Source organism: Pan paniscus, chromosome 7 (assembly GCF_029289425.2).
Source record: "Pan paniscus chromosome 7, NHGRI_mPanPan1-v2.0_pri, whole genome shotgun sequence".
Lineage (NCBI taxonomy): Eukaryota > Metazoa > Chordata > Mammalia > Primates > Hominidae > Pan > Pan paniscus.
This window is the reverse complement of record NC_073256.2, coordinates 131,687,093-131,713,399: the sequence shown is the minus strand read 5'-3', so window position 1 is coordinate 131,713,399 and position 26,307 is coordinate 131,687,093. Positions and strand designations below refer to the sequence as shown.

The 26,307-nt window shown below is 36.6% G+C and overlaps 1 long non-coding RNA gene across 4 annotated transcripts; it reads right to left on the bottom strand.

Annotated features, from left to right (window-relative positions):
* Positions 1-1,476: 1,476 nt before the first annotated feature.
* Positions 1,477-25,970, bottom strand: LOC106635069 (uncharacterized). 4 transcript variants are annotated; one of them, XR_010113015.1, is made up of 4 exons: positions 25,535-25,970; positions 23,420-23,703; positions 3,798-4,047; positions 1,477-1,872 (listed from the first exon to the last, which is right to left on the bottom strand). It is a non-coding gene; the product is annotated as an uncharacterized LOC106635069 (long non-coding RNA). The 4 variants fall into 4 exon arrangements; XR_008626502.2 differs by having other exon boundaries at positions 23,439-23,703; XR_008626500.2 differs by lacking the exon at positions 3,798-4,047 and having other exon boundaries at positions 25,535-25,965.
* Between the last annotated feature and the right edge of the window lie 337 nt (positions 25,971-26,307).

Genomic DNA, 26,307 nt, shown 5'->3' with positions numbered 1-26,307 from the left:
TCATTTTTTTTTCAAAATGACTTGTATCTAAAATACACAAAGAACACCTAAAACTAAAGAATAAAAAATACACAAAGAACACCTAAAACTAAACAAATAACACAATTACAAAATAGGCAAAAGATCTAAATAGACACCTCAGGTAAGAGGATACACAGATGAAAAGATGATCAACATTATTTGCTATTTGAAATGCAAATTCAATCCGTAAGGTATAACATCACACCTATTAGAATAGCTAAAGTAAAAATAAATAAATTAAACAACATCAACTGCAGTAGATTCAGAACAACTAGTGCTCCGTTCGTTGCTGGTAGGGATGTAAACTGCTACATTCACTTTTGGAAATGGTTTGACAGTTTATTTCAAAGCTGAACATAGGCTTATTTTACAATCAGGCCATTGTGATCCTAGTTACTTAACCAGTGATTTGAAAAATTGTCCCCACACAAATCTTTATGTAGATATTAACAACAGCTTTATACATCATCACAATAAACTGGAAACAACCAATATATTCTTAAATATGGAACAGAAAAAATATATTGTATAATATTATTCAGCAATAAATAGATATAACCCATCAAGCTATTCAGAGTCATGATGAATCTTAAATGAATATTGCTAAATGAAGAAAGGCATTCTGTAAAGACTGTCTACCACATGATTGCAATTTATTGGCAAAACTATAGAAACTATAAAGAAAGCAGTGTTTGTCAAGGGTTTGGGCAGAGGTTGAATTCATGAAGCACATGCATTTTCTTAGGGCATTGAAATTATTCTGTATAACATCATAATGGTGGATTCATACTACTTTGCAGTTGTCAAAACCTATTGTACTTGCAGCACAGGACATGAAAGCTGATATATGCAAATTATTAAGAAATAGGAAGTCAAGGGATCCCAGGATGAAATGTTGAGTGTGATAAAATAATCTAACTGTATTTACCAATGTATGAAGCAACCTACCTGAAGGCAATGCACAAATGGTGCTAACCTAAGTAACTTTGGAGAAGGGTGAATTCTGTAAGACTGAAGGCAATGTAATCTTTACATAAACTCTGCACTGTACGAGTTCATATCTTGTCCCGACAGGGCATATGTTAACAATCCTGTACATGTACATTTGAATTGAATAATTGAGTAAATTGTATACTTGGTACATCCACTTTGGAAAATGGTTTTACAGTTTCTTTCAAAGCTGAACAGAGTCTTCTTTTACAATGCAGGTTTCTCACTTTTACAGTGGAAGGTAACAAACCAGCAAGATGAGACTACTAGAATGATATATGTGGTATTCAATTAGAGTTGGAGAAATTGGTATCAATTCGTGTTTCATCTTATGTAAATTTAGATAGATGATAGATAATGTGTAGTGTATACATGAGTTAGTGTTTGCGTATGTATTTCCTTACTTTGTCAGTTAAGAGAGCCTAGAAACATTGACTTTCTTGTAACAATAGCACACCTAGCATCCAGATTTTTGTTTAACATTTATTTTAGGTTTGGGAATACATGGGAAGGTTTGCTGTACAGGTAAATTCCATGTCGCAGGGGTTTGGTGTACAAATTATTTTGTCACCCAGTAATAAGCATAGTGCCCAATAGGTAGTTTTTCGATCCTCATCCTCCTCTCGCTTTTCACCCTCAAGCAGGCCTCTGTGTCTGTTGTTCCCTTCTTTGTGTCCATGTGTACTCAGTATTTAAGCTCTGACTTAAAACTGAAAACACTTTAAAGAAATTGAGAACACATCTAAATCTTGATTTCTGATGTTATTCTCCAATACAAGGTACAAGTGCTCCATGGAGAAAATCGTGATTCAGCGCCTGAGCCATGAAATATACAAGATGAGCCTGGAGAATCCTGCAGTTCTAGAAAGTAAGAAAGTATTTAAAAAAATCAAAACAAAAACCGAACCAAACCAAAAACCTTCACACAATGATGGTGGTATATCAAAGGCACATAGAAACAAAGGGAAAGGGTTCCCAATGATAAAAACTATCGCAATTTGAGTAGCAAAATGAATAATGTCATAACAGATTATTTCCCAAAGTGTAAAATTAATGGTGTAAAATATGTTTATAGTATTGTAAATAAATAATTGAGTAAATAAATATATATGGAGAAAATAAATATCTCATCAAGAAAAATACCAGTCACATTAGGTAGAAACTCATATTCAGGTGGTGGTTGTAATGCCTTCCCTTTAAAGTGGGCTGCACACAGTGACTTTCTTCCAAAGAGTACAATATAAAAAGATGGAAAAATAATAACTTTCCAGTGAAGAAAACTAAGAAACACTATCTCAACAGCTTCAGCGATCAATCATGTTGACAGTATATATCTGATATGATGGAATGAAAATGTCATTTTACCTCCATGATCTTCCTTAAAAAAAAAATACGTAAAAAGTCAGTTTAAACATGAGAAGGTATCCATAAAGGGTATTCTCCAAATACATGACTGGTCGTCCTCAAAACTGTCAAAGTTATCAAAAACAAGAATGTCTAAAAAAGTGTTGTGGCCAATCCTAAAGAGAAAAATAACTAAATATAATATGGCATTCTAGGTGAGATCCTGGAAAATACAAATGACATTAGGTAAAAACTAAGGAAATATGAATATAGTATGGACTTTCATTAATAATAATGTATCAATATTGGTTTATTAATTATAACAAATCATATTTTAAAATGCTAATAATAAGGAAACTGGGTGTTGAGCATATGAGAGCTCTCTGCAGTATCTCTGCCAATTTTCTGTGAATTAAAAAAAACATTTTAAACTTAAAAACATAGTAAATGTTTTAAAAATGGTCTGAGAAACCCAGTGTGGTAGGTACAACACTTATTTTAAAAGAAAAGTCTAAATTTCATCAATATTAACAATAACTCAATTTGACCCAAGAGTAAAACATAGCATTAGAAATTTTATTTAATATTTCTGATTACAATTTTTTTATTTGTGTTTTTAAAAAATGAAATAGGGTTTTGAAACATTATCCAAGCTCAAGCCTACCCCAGCCTGCTCCAAAATATATCATGGAAATTGTAATTGAAGTTTTTATGGGGTGGTAACTTTCCTCCAAAAGGAAGCATAAAGTTACGTCTTGTGTCTTTTCAGGGTGCTCCTTGACATCCTATGAAAGAATGTCCTTGAAGAAAGATGCTAAAATGTTCAACGATTTTTTTTAAAGCAGAAAGTCTGAAGTAGCTGCGGTGAGTGACAGCTGAACACGAATTTCTGACTACTAGAAGAGGAGTCATGTTAACAGTACATAAATATTCACAGAGATGGTATCTTTAAATATAACTTGCAAATAATCTGACAGTAAAAATGTATTTTTATGTTACCCAGTGGAATTAAAGTGAACTTTTCTTCTTTCCATTTTCTTTGATGAATTTTAACAAAGTTGCTCCCAATTTCAGCATGTGCACATTGGTTTATGTTTTCAAAGAAAAATGTTGTTAGTTTCAATTGGCTTTATATTGATGTTTACCAGGTGATTAAATTTCTGATATATTTTTAAATCATAAAATAATTTATTTATCCTTTACATCTTAACATAAATACTTCTGAATCCAGTGACATTGGTTAAATAGTAATATATAGAAAATCCACTAAATTATAACACTGTATGTGGAATATTGTACATCAATGGTATAGTAAGCATGAAATATTATCAATAGTTTTACTCTATTACTTTCCTCATTAATACAACACGTCTGAAACAACTGATACCTCTACATTTTGTTTTTAAAATTACAAGTCAAAGGCCGGGCACAGAGGCTCTCACCTGTAATCCCAGCACTTTGGGAGGCCGAGGTGGGTGGATCATGAGGTTAGGAGTTTGAGACCAGCCTGGCCAATATGGTGAAACCCCGTCTCCACTAAAAATACAAAAATTAGCTGGGCATTGTGGCACGCGCCTGTAGTCCCATCTACTCAGGAGGCTGAGGCAGAAGAGTTACTTGACCTGGGAGGCGGAGGTTGCAGTGAGCCGAGATCGTGCCACTGCACTCCAGCCTGGGCGACAGAGCTAGACTCTGTCTCAAAAAAAAAAAAAAAAAAAAAAAAATTACAAGTCAAAAAGTGATTTTTTTTTTTTTTTCAGAGCAAGGTAGAATAACAGGGATGGGATATGGGATATACTCTACTGCTTGAAAGAGTCAAATATTCTGGAAAAATAATAAAAGAATAAACCTTTAGTTTTCAGACTTTAGATATTAAGAATTGCAAGAGAGATTTCCTGAAAAAGAGGAAAGAAATGGTCTTATGATCCCCCAGCATACTAACTGCAATGTGGTTTGACGCTGCAGTACAGGAAGATAAAATAAAGTTGGAGCCCAGGAATCTTCCTAGTTCAGGAGGCATAAAGAGTTTGCAGGAAAACACACTAGAACAAAGAGGGAGAGAGAGAGATCCAGATGTCTCTGTCAAGATTTTACTTGAAGACTAAGCAGCATATGAGTGTATATAAAAAAAAAAAAATGCCAGAGAAAGCACCACCCAAACAAAGCAGAAAAAATAATCCCCAATGCTAATAAAAATGGGATAATATTTTCTATTCTTATTTGGAAAGATATTGACTCAGTAGTGGCAAAAATAAATTAGCAACAGATTGTTAGGTTATTGGGTCCTGTGTACAAAGACTAGAATAAGCCTTAGAGGAAACAAACTATTTCCAAGAAATTTATCTGTGTCTTAGAACAAAGCTCAATAACATTTTTGTGAATACACAAATATATGGGAGCTAGCAGGATAAAGGTAAAAAATTCACAGTATATAAACTCTAGTCAAAATTAACCAGCCATTCAAAAAGCATAGAAATCTGACCACTAATTGGGAGAATAATAAACCAAATCACACGTAGAAATAATATGATAGACTCAGTAGACAAAGACATTTAAATTATTTTTGTCAATCAAATTTATCAATCAACGAAGTATATAAAAATTGATGGTATTAATAAATATAGAAAATATAAAAAAGTTCAAATTTAACTTCCAGACATAAAAAAGAAAGCTCTGAAAAACACAATCTATGAAATAAAAGATTAGAGACTGCAGAAAACCAAGCAAAACATAAAACTATATTAATTAACTTAAAGTCCAACAATAGAAACTATATAAGTAAAATATGGATTAAAAAGGGTCTTAAAAGTAGTAAATAGCTTATGCGAATTATGGGACATGTTTAAGTGATCAAATACATGCACAATTTGGGTCTAGAAGGATAATAAGAGAGGCAGAAAAATATTTGAGAAAAAATGATGGGAATGTTTCCATGTTTTATTAAAAAACATCAACCAACAGAGCCAAGAAGTTCAGCAAAGCCCAAGTACTAGAAATATGAAGAAAACTACATCAAGTCATATAAAAGTTAAGTTCCTTAAAGCCAATGATAAATAGAAAATGTTAATAAAGATAAGAATTATCAGCAAAATAAAAAATAGAAAAACAATAAATCGAATCAATGAATCAAAAGTTTTTTTTTAAGAAAATCAAGTGTTAATATAACCTGACAAAGTGAATCAGAAAAGTGAAAGTATTCTAACCTTTGAGAAATAGTATGTCATCATATTTAACAGACTCACAGAAGGGAAATACTATGATAATTTCAATAAATGCAGAAAAAAACATTTGATAAATCCAAAAATTCATCCCTGATAAATACTCTCATCAATCTAGGAATCATTCGGAAGTTCCTCAATCTAAAAAAGGGCATTTCAGAGAAACCTCTTGCTGACATCATAGTTTATCGTAAACTAAACATTTCCCCTTTAATGGTAGCAGAAAGTCATGGTCATCTGCTCTTACAACTTCTATTCATCATTATAATGGAAGCTCTAGTCTGTGTAATAAATGCAAGAAAAATACAAAAGGCATTCAGATTACAGAGGAAGAAGTAAAACTATCACAATGATGTTATCATACATGTAGAAAATCCTATAATTTACATAAAGACCTAGAACTAATTAATTTGGTCACAAGATACAAAATCCATAAAATTCCATTCTACTTTTATATTCAAAAACAATAATCAGAATTAAAATAAAATATCATTTTCTATAATATACAAGTATAATTTTATTAGTGCTTAAACCATGAAAAATGTGAAAGACCTGTATATTAAAAACTACAAAAATTTAACTGACACAAATACAAGAGACAAAAATCAGTGGAGAGATGAACTGTGTTTATGAATCCAAGGACTCAATATTAGGAAAATTTTAATACTCCTGAAATTGATCAACAAAATTTTAACACAAACTCATTTGAAATTATAGTAGGCTTGTTTGAAAACATTCATAGGTTAATTTGAATGAAAATGTAAAAGAATTAGAATTGCCAAAACAGAATTAAAAGTAAAAATAAATTTGAACGGTATATCCCATCTGACCTCAAGACTTACCATGAAGCTACAGTGTATTCAAGACAGTATGGCATTGGTGTGAAGACAGTTCAATGGACCAGAATGGACTGTACATAAATAGTCTCCTATATTTCACTGATTTTCATCAAAGGTACAGAGGAATTCAATGGACGTAAGATAAGCTGCTTCACAGGAACAGGTGGATATCCATTTGTCAACAAAAATAAACTTCAATCCATACCTCACATCGTATATAAAGTTAACTCAAAATGACAATTGTCCCAAAATATAAAAATGAAAATTCTTAAATTACTAGAAGAAAGGAGAGGAGAAATTCTTTATGAATGCGTTCCAAGCAAATATTTCTTATAGATGGCATCAAAATTATGATTCATGAAAAAGAAAAGTTAAAAATTTTGACTTTATCAAAATTAGCAATTTTTTTCTTCTATTAAGACTTTTCAGGGAATGAAAATAGAATACACAGTCTTGGAGAATATATTTAAAATTTCATGACTGATACAAGACATGTATCTATAATATATAAAAAAGTTTTCAAAATCCAATTATAAGAAACAGGCTGGGCACAGTGGCTTACACCTGTAATCCCAGGACTTTAGGAGGCCAACGCGGGTGGATCACTTGAGGGCAGGAGTTTGAGACCAGTGTGGCCAACATGGTGAAACCCACCCTGTCTCTATTAAAAAAAAAAAAAAAAAAAAAAAATAGCTGGGCGTGGTGGTGCACGCCTGTAATCCCAGCTACCGGAGAGGCTGAGGCACAAGAATTGCTTGAACCTGGGAGATGGAGGTTGCAGTGGGCCGGGATCGCACCACTGCACTCCAGTGTGGGTGACAGAGTGAGACTCCATCTCAACGAAAAAAAAAAATTATAAGAAAGAAACAATACTTTTTTTTTTTAAAGGGTAAAAATTGCTAAAGGCACTTCACAAACTAAAATGCACAAAGGATAAAATAGCACATGAACACATGCTTAAACATCATTAGTAACTAAGGAACTGGAAATGAAAGCACATTGAGATACTACTACACATCCTGTAGAATATCTAAAGTTAGAGAGAAGGCCGGGCGCGGTGGCTCACGCCTGTAATCCCAGCACTTTGGGAGGCCGAGGCGGGCGGATCACGAGGTCAGGAGATCGAGACCATCTTGGCTAACACGGTGAAACCCTGTCTCTACTAAAAATACAAAAAATTAGCCGGGCGACGTGGCGGGCGCCTGTAGTCCCAGCTACTCGGGAGGCTGAGGCAGGAGAATGGCGTAAACCCCGGGGGGCGGAGCCTGCAGTGAGCCGAGATCGCGCCACTGCACTCCAGCCTGGGCGACAGAGCGAGACTCCGTCTCAAAAAAAAAAAAAAAAAAAAAGTTAGAGAGAACAAGGCCAAGTGCTGGAGAACTGGAACTCTCACTCTCTGATGCTGGACATGTAATATGACACAAATACTTTGAAGAATAGCATGGCGGTTTCTTTTTCTGTTTCCTTTTTTTTTTTCAGCTACAGCTAAAAATATATTTTTTTCTTTCAGTTTTTATTTTAGGTTCAGTGGGTACATGTGCAGGTTTGTTACATGGATGAATTGCGTCACTGAGGTTTGGAGTACAAATGTTTGTGTTACCCAGTAGTGAGCATAGTAACCAACAGGTAATTTTTCAACCCTTGTCCTCTTCCCACGCTCCCCCTTCTGGAAGTCCCCAGTGACCAGTGTCTATTGTTTCCATTTTTATGTCTATGTGTAAACTAAACTCAATGTTTAGCTCCCACTTATAAGTGAGAACATGTAGTATTTGGTTTTCTGTTCCTCTGTTAATTTGCTTAGGATAATGGCCTTTAGCTGCATCCATGTTGCTGCAAAGACATGACTTTGTTCATTTTTATGGCTGCATAGTATCCTATGGTGGATGTGTACCAAGTTTTCTTTATCCAGTCCAACACTGATATACATCTAGGTAGATTCCATGTCTTCCCTATTGTCAATAGTGCTGTAATGAACATTCAAGTGCACATGTCTTTTTGAAAAAACAATTTATTTTCCTTTGGGTATATACCCAGCAATGGGGTTGCTGGGTTGAACAGTAGTTCTGTTTTTTTAGTTATTTGAGAAATCTCAAAACTGCTTTCCACAGTGGCTGAACTAATTTACATTCCCACTGACAGTGTGAAAGCATTTCCTTTTCTCTGAAACCTCACCAACACCTGTAATTTTTTATTTTTTTAACAATAGCCATTTTGACTGATATGAGATGGTATCCCATTGTGGTTTTGATTTGCATTTCTCTAATAATTAGTGATATTGAGAATTTTTTCATGTTTGTTGGCTGCATGTAGGTATTCTTTTGAGAAATGTCTGTTTATGTCCTTTGCCCATTGTTTTAAATGAGATTTTCATTTTTTGCTTTTTGAATTATTTAGGTTTTATAAAAGCTAAACACACTTATAGCCCAGCCACTCTTTTTTTTAGTATTTATGCAAAAGAAATAAAAGCATATGTCCTTACAAATACTTGTACATGAATGTTCAAAACAACTTTATTTCTCAGGCCCCAAACTGGAAACAACCTAATGTCTATTGTCATGAGGGTGAATATAGTCATATAATAAAATAAGACTCAGCCATAAAAATATACTATTGATAGATAAAACATATAGTAATCTCAAACTATGCTAGTTGAAAGAAGTCAGACAAAAAGTGCATAGTGTACGGTGACATTTATATAAAATCTCAGACACAACAAACCAATCATAGTGACAAAAAGCATAGGTGCAGTTTCCTAGAATTGAAGGTGGTAAAGAGGGCAAGAAGGGGTGGGATTAAGGAATTATAAAATAGTTTGAGGAAATTTTTCGGGGTAATCTATATGTTAATTTTCCTTAATGTGGTGACAACTACATGTAAATGTGCAGATATATTCAAATGTATCCGTGGTAGACAGAATTCTAAAGTGACCTCCAAAATTTGCAGTCCGTGGTGTACATACCTTCTCTATCAATCATGAATGTAGGTGTTGCTAGAAAGGATTTTAAAGATGGAATTAAGGTACCAAAACAGGTTATCTGCAGAGTATTCAGGTGGGCCTCACCTATTCATACAGGCCCTTTAAATCTGAGCATGAACTTCAGTGCTAAAGAAGTCAGACACTGAAAGTGCATGAAAGATTTGACATAATATAGATATGTTTAAGGTAATTAGGATATTCATCATTGCTTGTAGGCATGCAAATTGTACAAAGTAACTAGGGAGTTGGGAGCATCAATATTGTTTTACATTAAACAAAACAGTTTATTTTAATCTATGTGAATGAAATAATTAAAAATATAGTGTGTATGTGTGTGTGTATACATGGAAAAGCTTTTGCCTACATTTGCATTATTTATTACACTGAATACTCTAAATAATCTTAAATGCAAATCATAATGGGTTGTTAATACCATGGAGCATTAAAATATGTGTTGTCAAAATTAATTGACTATAACAGGAAATTTACTAGATTGAATTTTAGTGCAAAAAATTAATGTGAATTATAAAGAAAATACATTCCAGGCTTGTTATGTATTTTACTCACAAACTTATAGATACATAATTATCACATCAATAAAGATACAAATCACAAGAAACAAATATTTAACATCTTAGTATTTATAGGTCAATGTTTCTTAAAGGTCAGCATTGTTTTGTATTTTATCATTTCTGTATATTTGATTTTTTTCTTTAGATAATGAATATCACTTTGGAATAAAACAGCAAATGAAATGTAAGTTACCCCAGGGTTCTAATCTCTCAGGTCATCTCTCCAATGACTTTACATCATAGCAATAGTCCTAACTCTCTATATTCTTCACCCTCTTTAATGAATCCTCATTTATTTTTAGCCATTATGGCCTTCTTGCTTTTAGTTCAAAATCTGTGTAATGCATAAGATTCCCTCTTGGCCTCTGCCCATTTTTTTTTTTTTTTTTTGCTTATTATATTCTTTTTCCATGTACATACATGTATCACGTTTTCCCACTTTCTTTAGGTCTCTGCTCAAATGTCACCTTATAAATGGTTTTCTCCTAGGCCTCATTAAAATAGCAGCTCCCTACTTGGCATGCCCTATTCCCCTCACCTTCATTTTCTTTTGCTTATACCATTTATTATACCCTTTTAAAAATCATTTATTTAGTTAGACTAAGTCTACTAAAGGAAGGAATTTATCTATTTTAATTTCTCTAATATTTCCAACACCTAGGCAGTGCTAGGCATATTTTGAGTTCTTGATAAATATCTATTGAAATTGCATGGAGAAAGGAAAATAATGAAGATCATATATTTATGTATGTTTTCTTCCTAAAACTGAATGCCTTAATAATCAATATTCATTTTCAGATACTTTTGAAATACTTCCATGATAAACATGTCATATATATATGAACAGATAAGCAGCTGAGAGTATATAGTATTCAAACAGAATCTTGATATCGGAACAGTCTCCCTAAGCTGACTTAAGGGCACCATTTGTCCAGAAGGCAGAACAAGCTACCTTGATCTGCTAGGAGATGTGCAAGGGAGTTTTCAAATTACAGGCTATTCAAACTTGCTAGGTTCAAATGTCAAGTATGAAGAAGAAAAAGTATAACCTATGAATTTGCCTTAGATTTGCAGATTGTACCATCAGTTTATGTGGCCTCTAAGGGAGAAGATTTCATTTAAGATACAAAGTCCAAAGAACAAATCACTCCAACAGGATTCAGCCACGTCGTTTCCTGTGAAAAAAGAAAGAAGGAACGAAAAAAAGAAAGAAAGAAGGAATGAAAAAAGTTTGCCTACCTATTTTGTGTTTTTCCTATTTAAACAGAGTTTCATGAGAACAGAAAAGCTGTCTTAGAGATTTTGCCAAAATTGCAGCAATTACCTTTAAAGACTTGGCAATGCTTAGTGGACAAGAATCTGAAAGGTAGCTAAAAAGGTGCATTCTAAGCGATAGTACTTATATTTGTATAAGCACTTTGTAGAATTTTGTGTTCATATACATATGCACATATACATATATACAAGCCTCTATAGTCTCTTTCTGCATATATACATATATGCATACGCATATTTTTCTCTGTCTATCCTTATCAACCCCATGATACAGAAATGTAATGTGTTGGTACACTCAGTTTGTCAACTGAGAAAACACTGTCTCAATAAGGTTAAGCAATTTACCACATGGTACATTTGGAAATAAGACAAAGCGGACCGGGTTATTTAGGTTCTTGTCGAATTTCCCCTTTCCCTAAACCCACAGGCTTCTATAACATCAATTTCTAATTTTGAGCGTATCTCTCATTCCTCATTCTTCTCATGTGCTTATATTCATTGCACTTTTTCTATCATCTAATATACAATGATTTGTGTAATACACATATTTCTCTTCAATTCTAAAATCTTTATTTGAGGGCCTAGTAACCTTTATATCCAAATATGTCAAGATAGGTTATTTTATGAAGTGGTCAGCAACTGTTTCTTTTTTTCTTTCTTTTTTTTGAGATGGTGTTTCGCTCTTGTCGCCCAAGCTGGATTACAATGGCGCTATCTTGGCTCACTGAAACCTCTGCCCCCAAGGTTCAAGCCATTCTCCTGGCTCAGCCTCCCAAGTAGCTGGGATTACAGGCGCCCAACACCATGCCTGGCTAAGTTTTGTATCTTTAGTAGAGACGGTGTTTCACCATGTTGGCCAGGCTAGTCTCGAACTCCTGACCTCAGGTAGTCCAACTGCCTCGGCCCCTCAAAGTGCCAGGATTACAAGCGTGAGCCGGTGCACCCAGCCTTCAGCAGCTGTTTCTTATGCTCCATGCCAAAAGTTGGTCTGTGATGTCTAGAAGAAGGGTTTTGCTCATATTATCACTCAGGGACTGGCAAACTAAAGGCTTCATTTCAACATATGCTTCTACAATTACAGTGGTAGAAAGATAAGAACATAGTGAAGGGCACTAGTGTTTGTTGGCTTCTACCAGAATTGAAAATGTATTTCTGGAAAAACCGATATTTTTATTTATTTATTTATTTATCTACGTATTTGCCAAAGCAAAGGATATGGATCAGAGAAGTACAACGCTACCATGAGCTTAAATGAAGTACCAAATATATTTGTTAAAAAGCTCTTAAAATTACCAAATATATAGTACAACAATTTTAAAAATTCAAAATTAGTTAACTAAGAACTAATTCACAATATGAGATGGCTGAAAATATAAAATAATAGGCTCAGTCCACTTTTATTAGTCCCAATATGATAATGTTTAAAATCATCAATAGAGGAAGAAAAATAGCTCCTTCCAATTTGCAGAGTCAACTCAAAACAATTACTAATGCATAATATGGGTTTTGCCATCAGAAAAAAAAAAAAAAGCACATGTAGATTACTACTACATATTGAAATTTTGCCCCAATTTAAAAGTTTAGGTCCTTAAGAAACTTTTTACCTGGAGCAATATTTTAGTGGTTTTCAGTATTTTATGACATTCTTCATCGTCCTGAGAGTGATCCCAGAGGAAAATGTCTGCTGGGATATCACTCCTGTGATTAAATCAATTGGCAAAAGGAATTTTGTAAATGAGTTAATGAAAAGGGAGATTATTTAGATGGACCTGACCTAGTCACATGAACTTTCACATAAGGTTCTACAGGTCAGAGACAGAGGAAAAAATCGTAACTCAAAGTACAGAAAGTATTCAACTTCTCATGGGTGGCTTTGAAGATTTAGGGGTCCACGTAACAGAAAACAGTGGGCCTAACCCAAAGGGGCTCAAAGTGGATTCTTCTCCAGAGCCTCTATACCTTGAGTGAAACTCCTTTAGCAGAGAATCCAGTAAAATCAAACCTGGAGTTGTAACATATAGAAATGTAAGATCATAAATGGATGTTGGTTTAAGTTACTAAGTTTTTGGTATTTTTATATAGTAATATAAAATTAATTCAAGTAGGACTATAATTTTCAAATTCTCAAACTTCATGATACAGGCAGAAGGGATCATGTTCCTCCATACCTCAAAGTGTTAGTGTGAAGTATCTGGCACAGTGCTCTCCAATAAGAATAAAATATGAATCACAAATGTAATTTTAATCTCCTAAGAAACAAAATTAATAAGTGAAAATAAACAGGTATAATTAATCATAATATATCTTAATATATTGAAAATATTATCATCTCAAAATGGGATAAATACAAGATACCAGTATTATTCATTGTCTGTCTGTTTCTTGTATTGTCTTCAAAATCCAATGTGTATGCTGCACCTTCCGCACTTCACTATTTCCACTGGCTACATTTCAAGTGTTCAATAGTTTCAAGAGATTAGTTGCTACACTACTGGGTATTGCAGTTCTGGGACTTAGTAGTTTTTTTATATATTATAGTTTCCTTTTCTCCCTGCCCTACTTCCCCTACGATTAACACAGTGCATAATATGAAAAGACCATCTTACTCATGACAAAAATATGTTTATTTTTGTCGAAATTTTGACAAAAATTTATGTTTATTTTATAAACATAAATTAAGATAAAGAGAAAGCATGTTACAATAGTAGTACATAGAAATAGAAATAGGGATCTATATGAAAAGTTTGATTGTTTACATCAGGCAGCAGTCAAAATAAGAAGAAAAAAAGAGTTTGTGTTTTTTATAAATCTTTTTTTATAATCTAGTAGACATTTTTCAATATATAAAAAGTATTGCATAAGTTGATTAATGTTAATGATAAGATGGCATACTACTTGGTAGTATTCATGTACTTAGTTTATAAATGATATAGTTGGTAAGAAAGGACTCATAACTCATGGAATGATAGAGTGGAGACATTTGCATAGTACATTGGTTTTTCTTACTGAATTTGACAAGTTTGAAAAGAGAAATTAAAGAAAAATAATACTGCCAGTAAAATATAATAATTAATAAATTGTCATACGATAGAATGATAGCTAGGAATGCTGTGTTACCACAAAGGGTTGAATTGCCTAGGCACACACACATCACAGATATTCCCCAGCATTAAACTTTCCTAAAGACTCAAAAATACAGAAAGCACAAGCTATAGAGGAGCTATTTTATAGAACTCTTTCAATCCATCAGATGCAACATCTGACAAAACATTCCTTTTTGTTCTCTGCATTTGAACACATGTTGGTTTAGGTTTAATAGAATGTATTATAGTAATCACTTTGGTTTTTGAAGTATCTTGTATAAAACAGATGTTACATGTATGTAGTTTTAATCACTCTGAACAAATTCTAAAAGCTCAAGAGCAGTGCATTAATATGCTTAGGACTCCTGAGAAGATAGTGATAGAGGATCTGGGTCTAGGTAATCTACCAACAAAACAGTTGATTAAGTGGAGCCATTTTGGCTTAGGTATTCTTTCATTTTACATACTGTTAATTACTAAATAGAACACATTCATGTGGCTACCTTCTGTTCTTCAAACAGCCATGCCCCTTGAATACATCAGTTCTAGTTTATTTATGGTAATCAACTTAATCTGTGCAGAAAGATCCTATTAAATTATCTTATAGATAGAAACCCTTCTTTGTATTAGTAAATGCCAGTAATGTTTATTTAAAAATTATTTGAAGACGATTGTGTGATTGTATTGTTGAGACACACCTATTCAGCTAATCATCCCTTAACATGTCTGCATTGAGCTATTTATTAATCCATCACCGTTCTTAAGTCTTCCTTTTTCAGATTTTATAGTCCATTTTTTTGTTATTAGTTAATATATTTTTGTGTAGCTTTAAATATATGTGTATAAATTGTAGACCTACTGAACAAAAATATTCTGCACCATTAAAATGAAGGTTAACGATCTGGAAACTATGATTATATATATAGTTCATTTTTAGAAAATACTGTGCAAGCCTAGGTAACATGCACTTACAGATATGCCCTCATTAGATACTCACAGGAACAATATAAGATAAGCGTTTTTATCCCTAATTCACAGATGCGGAAAATGAGCCTCAGAGTTATTGAATAACTTATCCGTACTGTCAAAAACAGTGACTGGCAAAACTGTAATTTAAACTGATTTATGTCAGACTCTGCTATTGCTTACATTTTATGTGTGTATTGAGGGTGCAGAGAGAAAGTAGATTAGAGTAAGAGAGTTGAGAGAGAAAAAGTATAATTAATGAGCAAAAATTAATGAGCTAGCGAGCTACAAACTGCTTGAAATATCAGCTGTATTATTTTGTAATCAAACTGCATACAACTATTAATTTCTGTAAAACATGTTATGTTTTGTTCACTTTGGAAAAATATAAATTAAAATGATGCTATCCATTTACTTACTCAATTGATGTTAATACGTGTATAATTACAGAATTGTATAAGAAGACTCAGGTGGCAGAAATGAGTGGAGGCCTTAATGATAAAAGAGAAAAACAATCTGGCTCAGGGTAATCTTTTGCTTTACTTATTTATATGATCAAAATAAGATGTTTCAAAATGGAAACAGCCAGAGTCTATATTCTTTTCTTACGACATGCTTAAAATGTAGAAAGTACAAGATTTTGGCTTAAAAATGCCTAGTTGATTAAATTTTATAACCTTGAAATAGGATTTTATAAGATTTTGCAGTGAATACTGCAAAAAAATGGGTTTGCATGCTGCATAAGATCTTATCTATTGGTTTATTTCACAGATCCTGTGTAATCAAATATCTGACATCTAGTTGTTATCCTGAATATGTGCTAAATTTAATCTATAAAAAGGGACAGGGAGGAAGGAATATCAAATCATCTAGTCATTTTACCATGAAAATAAGTAATATATACATGTTATTGACTAAAGGGTACTTATTACTTACACCCTAAATATTGCTTGAGCATGTAACTGAATAGTGCCCATGGACCCATCTTACTTATTTTGAAATACAGCAAATATACAGATGTATTACTCATGTAGAGGTATTTATATCAAAAGTAAAAAACAATTAAATTTCTCACAACTTATAAGGGCAGCAATCTCCATAGGAACCAGTGTCAAAATAGGAAAAACTTAAGGGTTCTTGACAAATTGCTGCAGGCTCATTATGGAAGAATCTGAAAGATTAAAAACTCCTGTGCTACAGTCTTTGGGACCTCCCTCCCCCCCCCCCCCATTTGTTTCTGAGTTTTGCCTTCAGGAGCTCTGCCAGGTTCTCATAATGAGTATCAGAGAAAATTACCCTCAAGCTTTCAGCAGTGGGTGGGTAAAGGAACCATTTTGAAATTTTCCAGAACAGTCTTTTCTTTACAAGATTTACCTACAGGAGAAACCAGTTAAAGAAAGCCTAAACTGCTGGGGTTTTATCTGAGCCTACATGACCTTGGGGAAGGGAAACACAGAACTCTAGCCCCTCCTTTCTTTACGTGGAAAATGCCGAAACCCAGCTCACTCTAGCCATTGTGTCCCACCTAAAGGGGTGGGAAAACAAAGCAAAAAAAAAAGTTGAAAAGCAGATTCGAAGTTCACAACTCAGGCGCAGGCTCATGAAAAGACTAGAGCTACTAACAGGATTAAAGAAAACCCTCTTTCTCCTAGTACACCATATCATCGCATTACTAAAGGCCTATTTACAATTCCTTTTAAGCAGCCCATTTCCAACTATCAAGAAAACAATTTACAATACATAACAAAAGACAAAATAATAATAATTCCAAGAGACAGGGCAAGCATCAGAACCAGACTCAGGCATAGCAGGCATGCTGGAATTAACAGAGAGAAAGGAAATTGAACCATAAGAAATGCTCTATTAAACCACAAAAGACAGAAAAAGAGTGAAAAATAAAAATAGAAGCAAAAAATAATGGCAGCAATTAGAAAACTGAAACAAATATAGTAGATATTAATCCAGCTTTGTCAGGAGAGAATCAGAAAACAAAGCCCAACTATGTGTTGCCTACAGAAAACGCACTTTCTTATAGGCACTTATAGATTCAAACTAAATAAATCGAGAAAGATATATCATGTTGATACCAATAAAAAGAAACCAGAATTAGCACTATATTAATTTCAGACACAGCAAATTTCAGAGTAAGGAAAGTTGTCAGGAATAAACAGGAGCATGATGTAATAATGAAGGACTCATTCGATGAGACATAACAATATTTAATGTGTATGTGCCTGACAACAGAGTATAAAAATATGTGAGGCAAAACCCATAGAAATATGAGGAGAAATAAATGCATACACTATCATAATTGACTTCAACACTCCAACAGAAATGGACAGATCCAGTAGGCAGAAAATCTGTAAGTGCATAGCTAAAATTAACCATACCATCAATCAAATAGATATAATGAACATCTACTGACTACTTCATCCAACAACAGCAGAATACATATTTTTCTCAAGCTCACATGAAACATTCAACAAAATAGACTGTATTTTGGGCCTTCAGAATCACCTTAAACACATTTTAAACATAAAAATTACATAATGTCTGGTGTCTGACCACAATGGACTTGAACTAGAAATCAATAACAGAAAAATAGCTGAGAAATTACAAAATATTCGGAGATTTAACAACATACCTCAAAATTAACACATGGGTTGGAGAAGGAGTAGAAATTTTAAAAATATTGTGAGCTAAATCAACATAAAAGCACTAGTTTTCAAGATGTGTGAGATTCAGTGAAGGCAGTGTTTAGAGTAAAATGTATAGCATTAATATTAGAATACAAGAAGAACTCAAGCAATTATCTAAGCTTCCACCTTAGGAAGATAAAGGTAAAGCAAATTAAATCTCAAGAAAGAATAAAAGAAGTCAATCTGAAAAGGGTACATATTTTATTATTCCAGCTAGATGACATTTCAGAAAAGGAAAAATTATGAAGATAGTAAAAATATCAATAGTTGCAGGGGTTGGTCGAGAGAGATTGATGAATAGGCAGAGGATGGCTTTATTTTCAGTGCCCTGAAAGTAACCTGTGTGATACTATAATGATGGATACATGTCATTATTAATTGTCCAGCCTGGGAATGCAAAGCATCAAGAGTGAAGACTTGTATGAACTGTGGATTTGGGGTGATAATGATGTCTCAGTGTAGGTTCACCAATTGTTACACATGCACCACTTCAGTAAGGGACGTTGATAATAGGGGAGAATATGCATGTGTGGAGGCAGAAGGTTCATAGGATATCTCGGTACCTTCCCATCCGTTTTGATGTAAACTTAAAACTGTTTTTTAAAAAAAATAACCTCTCTTAGGCCGGGAGCGGTGGCGCATGCCTGTAATCTCAGAACTCTGGGAGATCAAGGCCAGCAGATCACTTGAGGTCAGGAGATCAAGACCAGCCTAGCCAACATGGTGAAACTCTGTCTTTACTAAAAATACAAAAAAATCAGCTGGGTGTGGTGGCGCACACCTGTAACCCCAGCTACTTGGAAGGCCAAGGCAGGAGAATCACTTAAACCTGGGAGGCAGAGGTTGCAGTGAGCTGAGATCGCACCGCACCACTGCACTCTAGCCCGGGCAACAGAGCAAGACTCAGTCTCAAAACATAAATAAATAAATAAATACGTAAACAAATAAGTAAATAAAATCTCTTAACTATTTTTTTTAAATTATATTGCAATAATTATAAATATAAAATAATTGAATAACATTTGAACTATACAGTTAAGTGTAAATATATTTTATATTTGTGTAACTGCCAAAATGGAAAATTATATTTTCTATTAAAACAAAAATATTTCTACATAGAAAATTCAACCAACACCATATTAATTTATGACAAAATATAAATTACTTTGGCTATACACTAATGTGGTATGGGTACTTTCAAGATACGAACAATATAGCCAAAATAACCTTTTTGCTCCCCAGCGATTATTTTTAATTAAAAATAATATATTTTAAAAACCTTGCAGTTGATTCATGTAAATATTTCATTTTTATCGAAATTAGCTTTTCTAGTTGTAAGAAATTGGAATACACCCACTTTGATTTACTACATTAAAAAATATAGCTTAGAAATCTCATGGGTAATACACTATCCCTAGGATTTTTATGGGCATGTTATCTTACTTAAGAAATTAATTTACATAAGCATTAAGCATGAAAAAGTTGGCAAAAATCTTTATACTGTATTCTTAAAATGTCTTAACAAATAGTACCTAGTAAGAGTTAAAAAGAACACAACTTTTAGATTTATATTTTAGTGCTCATTCAGCATATAGTGGTTAAAAGTTTCTGATCAAATCATCTGAGATCAGAATCTGTCTCTTACATTTATTAGCTGTCTAGCCATGGACACCTCATTTCACCTTCCTGTATGTCAGTGAGTATGTTTTTGTTATTGATTGCTTCTCAAGCTTTTTGACACATCATTAGAATTTAAGACATATTTGTTGTTGTGACCTCTTACAGTATTTTTACATAGAGGCCCAACCTTTCTTAAAATTAACACCGTTTCCAGATAGCATTTCAAAAGTAAATTGCTCAAATTAAGAGAATAAAACAATTAATGGTAAATAATGCCAGACATGTGATGCAAACCATATACATACTGTCTCTCATGTCGTTTTCATAAAATACTTCTAAGAAGACTTTTTTTTTCTAATTTCCATATTATACAAAGGCTTACTATGCTTAAGTAAATTAATCAAGTCACACAGCAAGTGTGTCTTCTTGATAAAATTTCAGGCCCAGGGGAAGGAGAAAGAAATGGCATGATGAAGATGAAATGAAAGATGGATGAAGAATGTGATGATAATTAAAGTAAAGCAAAATATTTTAATCTTGACATGTAAATCACTTAAGCAGGACTTAGTATATATTCAGTGTCCAGTAAATTTACATTTTTTTGTTTTTCTTAATCTTCTTTTCATGCGCGTCCCTGTGAAGAGACCACCAAACAGGCTTTGTGTGAGCAACATGGCTGTTTATTTCACCTGGGTGCAGGCGGGCTGAGTCCGAAAAGAGTCAGCGAAGGGAGATAAGGGTGGGGCCATTTTATAGGATTTGGGTAGGTAAAGGAAAATTACAGTCAAAGGGGGGTTGTTCTCTGGCGGGCAGGAGTGGGGGTCGCAAGGGGCTCACTGGGGGTGCTTTTTGAGCCAGGATGAGCCAGGAAAAGGACTTTCGCAAGGTAAAGTCATCAGTTAAGGTAAGGACCGGCCATTTACACTTTTTTTGTAGTGGAATGTCATCAGTTAAGGTGGGGCAGGGCATATTCACTTCTTTGGTGATTCTTTAGTTACTTCAGGCCATCTGGGCATATACATGCAAGTCACAGGAGATGCGATGGCTTGGCTTGGGCTCAGAGGCCTGACATTCCTGCCTTCTTATATTAATAAGAAAAATAAAGTAGTGTTGAAGTTTTGGGGCAGCGAAAATTTTTGGGGGGTGGTATGGAGAGAGAATGGGCGATGTTTCTCAGGGCTGCTTCAAGCCGGATTGGGGCAGCGTGGAAACCTAGAGTGGGAGAGATTAAGCTGAGGGGAGGTCCTGTGGTAAGGGGTGATATTGTGGGGATGTTAGAAGAAACATTTGTCCTATAGAATGATTGCTGATGGTCTAGATATGGTTTGGGATGAATTGAGAAACTAAATGGAATAACAGAAGGAGAAAAACAGGCATAAAAGGTCTAAGAATTGGGACGACTCAGGATATCTGATTAGAGAGTGCCTAAGGAGATTCAGCATGGTCCTGCCAGCAAAGATTATTTATTTACTTCAAGAGTTAAGAGTGGCAGTTTGGGGATAGCACCAGGAGATATCAGCTGTGATGGCTTGGAAAAACAGTGTAAACCAGCAGTGTAAACAAGAGCAGGGCATCTATGAGTAGTTGAGAACGGTGAATAGGAGTATGACTAGACAGAAGATAGCAGGGATGACAAGTTTTTTTGGGGCACAGTCTAAGTTGGTCTGGTGTCTGGAATGAGACCGGGGCCTAATAAAAAGGAGCATCTCTACAGGAGCTCAAATGGGCTGTACCCTGTAGCATTCCGAGGACAGGCCTGAATTCTGAGAAGGGAAAGTGGTAAAAGTATTGTCCAGTCCTTTTTAAGTTGGTGGCTGAGCTTGGTGAGGTGTGTTTTTAAAAGACCTTTAGTCCATTCTACTTTTCTTGAAGACGGAGGACCGTAAGGGATATAAAGGTTTCACTGAATACTAAGAGCCTGAGAAACTGCTTGGCTGATTTGACTAATAAAGGCTCGTCTGTTATCAGACTGTATTGAGGTGGGAAGACTAAACTGAGGAATTATGTCTGACAGAAGGGAAGAAATGACTGCGGTGGCCTTCTCAGACCCTGTAGGAAAGGTCTCTACCTATCCAGTGAAAGTATCTACCTAGACTAAGAGGTATTTTAGTTATCTGACTCGGGGCATGTTGAGTAAAGCTAATTTGCCACTCCTGGGTTGGGCAAATCCTCGAGCTTGATGTGTGGGAAAGGGAGGGGGCCTGAATTATCCCTGAGGAGTAGTAGAATAGCAGATGGAACACTGAGAAGTTATTTCCTTGAGGATAGATTTCCACAATGGAAAGGAAATGAGAGGTTCTAAGAGGCGGGCTAGTGGCTTGTACTATAGTATAACCTGCCTTTGCTGATGTGTGGCGATTAGGCCTGGTGGAACCGCCATCAATAAATCAAGCGTGATCAGGGTGAGGAACAGGAAAGAAGGAAATTTGGGGAAATGGGGTGAATGTCAGGTGGATCAGAGATACAGTCATGGGGGTCAGGTGTGGTATCAGGAATAATGTGGGAGGCCGGATTGAAGTCTGGGCCAGGAACAACGGTAATTGTGGGAGACTCAACAAAGAGTGAGTATAGCTGAAGGAGCCGGGGAGCAGAAAGTATATGCATCAGGTATGAGGAAGAAAATAGATTTTGGAAGTTATGAGAACTATAGAGAGTGAGTTGAGCATAGTTTGTGATTTTGAGGGCCTCTAAAAGTATTAAAGCAGCGGCAGCTGCTGCACGCAGACATGAGGGCAAGGCTAAGACAGTAAGGTCAAGTTGTTTGAACACAAAGGCTACAGGGTGCGGTCCTGGCTCTTGTGTAAGAATTCTGACCTCACTAACTATGCCTAGGAAGGAAAGGAGTTGTTGTTTTGTAAGGGATTGAGGGTTGGGAAATTAATCGGACACGATCAGCAGGGAAAGCACGTATGTTTTTATGAGAATTATGCCGAGATAGGTAACAGATGAGGATGAAATTTGGGCTTGGCTGAAGTAATGGGGGCTGTCTGTGAAGCCTTGCGGCAGTACAGCCTAGGTTATTTGCTGAGCTTAATGGGTGTCAGGGTCAGTCCAAGTGAAAGCGAAGAGAGGCTGGGATTAAGGGTGCAAAGGAATAGTAAAGAAAGCATGTTTGAGATCTAGAACAGAATAATGGGTTGTAGAGGCAGGTATTGAGGATAGGAGAGTATATGGGTTTGGCACCACGAGGGGGATAGGCAAAACAATTTGCTTGATAAGGCGCAGATCCTGAACTAACTTATAAGGCTTGTCTGGTTTTAGGACAGGTAAAATGGGGGAATTGTAAGGAGAGTTTATAGGCTTTAAAAGGCCATGCTGTAGCAGGCGAGTGATAACAGGCTTTAATCTTTTTAAAGCGTGCTGCGGGATGGGATATTGGCGTTGAGTGGGGTAAGGGTGATTAGGTTTTAATGAGATGGTAAGGGGTGCATGATCGGTCACCAAGGAGGGAGTAGAGGTATCTTATACTTGTGGGTTAAGGTGGGGGGATTCAAGAGGAGGATGCAAAGGAGGCTTTGGATAGGGAAGAAGGGCGGCAATGAGATATAGCTGTAGTCCAGGAATAGTCAGGGAAGCAGATAATTTAGTTAAAGTGTCTTGGCCTAATAAGGGAACTGGGCAGGTGGGGATAACTAAAAAGGAGTGCTTAAAAGAGTATTGTCTAAGTTGGCAGCAGAATTGGGGAGTTTTAAGAGGTTTAGAAGCCTGGCCGTCAATACCCACAACAGTTATGGAGGCAAGGGAAACAGGCCCTTGAAAAGAAGCTAATGTGGAGTGGGTAGCCTCCGTATTGATTAAGAAGGGGATGGGCTTACCTTCCACTGTGAGAGTTACCTGAAGCTCGGCGTCCGTGATGGTCTAGGGGGCTTCCGAGGCGATCGGGCAGTGTCAGTCTTCAGCCGCTAAGCCGAGAAGATCTGGGAAGGAGTCAGAGAGCCTTGGGCCAGAGTTCCAGGGGCTCTGGGAGTGGCTGCCAGGTGAGTTGAACAGTCCGATTTTCAGTGGGGTCCCACACAGATGGGACGCGGCTTAGGAGGAATCCTGGGCTGCGGGCATTCCTTGGTCCAGTGGCCAGATTTCCGGCATGTGTAGCAAGCTCCTGTGGGAGGAGGTTCTGGAGGAATCCCTGGCCACTGCGGTTCAGGCATTTGGAAGTTCTTATGTGCTGGAGATGTGGCTGGGGTTTGTCTCAAAGTGGAGGTAAGGAATTGCAACTTTTTTCTATTATTGTACACCTTGAAGGCGAGGTTAATTAAATCCTGTTGTGGGGTTTGAGGGCCGGAATTTAATTTTTGGAGTTTTATTTAACGTCGGGAGCAGATTGGGTAATAAAATGTATTTTGAGAATAAGACGGCCTTTTGACCTTTTACGGTCTAGGGCTGTAAAGTGTCTCAGGGTTGCTGCCAAACAAGTCATGAACTGGGCTGGATTTTTATATTTGATGAAAAAGAGCCTAAACGCTATCTGATTTGGGCTAAAGAAAAAGGAGCATTAACCTTGACTATGCCTTTAGCTCCAGCCACCTTTTTAAGAGTAAATTGCTGGGCAGGAGGGGGAGGGCTAGTCACGGAACGAAACTGTAAGCCGGACCAGGTGTGAGGAGGGGAGGTGATAAAAAGATTATAGGGTGGAGGAGCAGAGGCTGAGGAAGAATTGGGACCTAGCTCGGCCTGGCGAGGAGCAGCCTGGGGAGGAAGGGAGAGGTCAGATGGGTCTGTAGAAAAGGAAGATTAGAAAGACTCAGCGATGCTTGGGGTTGGTACTAAGGGGACAGGCGGGAGGGAAAGAAGAAAGATTTGGGACAAGTTGCACTGGGCACAGAGACTAGGAAGGGACTGATGTGTAAAAGAATGCCTGGACGTCAGGCACCTCAGACCGTTTGCCTATTTTACGACAAGAATTATTTAGATCTTGCAGGATGGAAAAATTCAAAGTGCCATTTTTCTGGCTATTTGGAACTACTGTCGAGTTTGTGTTGGGGTCAAGCGGCATTGCAGAAGAAAATAAGGCATTTATGTTTCAGGTCAGGTGTGAGTTGAAGAGGTTTTAAGTTTTTCAGAACACAGGCCAAGGGAGTAGAAGGAGGAATGGAGGATGGAAGGTTGCCCATAGTGAAGGAAGCAAGCCTAGAGAAAAGAGAGAGTAGAGAAACGGAGGGAAGGGGTTCGGGGGTTCTTACCTTCCAGAAAAGTGGGAAAAGGGGTTCGGGCTCAGAGATAAGAGGTCAGGGTGCAGAAATAAGGGATTGGGGCAGAGATATGAGGTTGGGGCGTGGAAATAAGGGATTTGGGTGCAGAGATACGAGGTTGGGGCACGGAAATAAGGGATTGGGGCAGAGATAAGAGGTTGGGGTGCAGAAATAAGGGATTGGGATGCAGAGATAAGAGGTTGGGGCACGGAAATAAGGGATTGGGGCACAGAGATAAGAGGTTGGGGCACGGAAATAAGGGATTGGGGCACAGAGATAAGAGGTGGGGCGCGGAAATAAGGGATTGGGGTGCAGAGATAAGAGGTTGGGGCACGGAAATAAGGGATTGGGGGTTCTTGCCCCGTAGAAAAGCAGGACTTGCCACTAAGGGTGAAGGAGAAGGGGTTGAGGGGTACTTGCCCCTTCCCCAGAAAAGCGGGACTTGCCGCTAAGGGTGAAGGACCAAGGCAGGCGTCCCTGCATGGTCTGACACCCTTGAAACGTGGGTATATAATCAGAGAGGCGTCCCTGCAATGATTAAACACCAAGGGAAGGCTGCCTTCCCAGTCCGTGACCAGCGCCGGAGTTTTGGGTCCACGGATAAAATGTGTCTCCTTTGTCTCTCCCAGAAGATGAAAGGAATTGAAATTAAGAGAAGGGAGAGATTGAAGAGTGGAAAGGAGAAAGTGGTTGAGGGACAGCGAGAGAGGTTGGAGAAGAGAGTAAGAAGAGGCCACTTACCTGATTTAAAATTGGTGAGATGTTCCTTGGGCTGGTCAGTCTGAGGACCTGAAGTCATAGGTGGATCTTTCTCATGGAGCAAAGAACAGGAGGACAGGGGATTGATCTCCCAAGGGAGGTCCCCCAATCCGAGTTGCGGCACCAAATTTCATGCGCATCCGTGTGAAGAGACCACCAAACAGGCTTTGTGTGAGCTACATGGCTGTTTATTTCACCTGGGTGCAGGCAGGCTGAGTCTGAAAAAAGTCAGCAAAGGAAGATAAGGGTGGGGCTGTTTCATAGGATTTGGGTAGGTAAAGGAAAATTACAGTCAAAGGGGGTTTGTTCTCTGGCGGGCAGGAGTGGGGGTCGCAAGGTGCTCAGTAGGGGTGCTTTTTGAGCCAGGATGAGCCAGGAAAAGGACTTTCACAAGGTAATGTCACCAGTTAAGGCAAGGAATGGCCATTTACACTTCTTTTGTGGTGGAATGTCATCAGTTAAGGTGGGGCAGGGCATATTCACTTCTTTTGTGATTCTTCAGTTACTTCAGGCCATCTGGGCCTATATGTGCAAGTCACAGGGGATGCAATGGCTTGGCTTGGGCTCAGAGGCCTGACACTTCTCACTGATCATATGCCAGTGTCTTTACTTATCTCTCCTTATGCAGATACCGTGCAATTTACTTCATATTTTCTGCTATCCACAGGAAAACTCACACAGTCATTTCAGAAGCTACTATTCAGATGACATAGATATTATATTAGAGTAACAAATATAATGAAATAACGTTATTT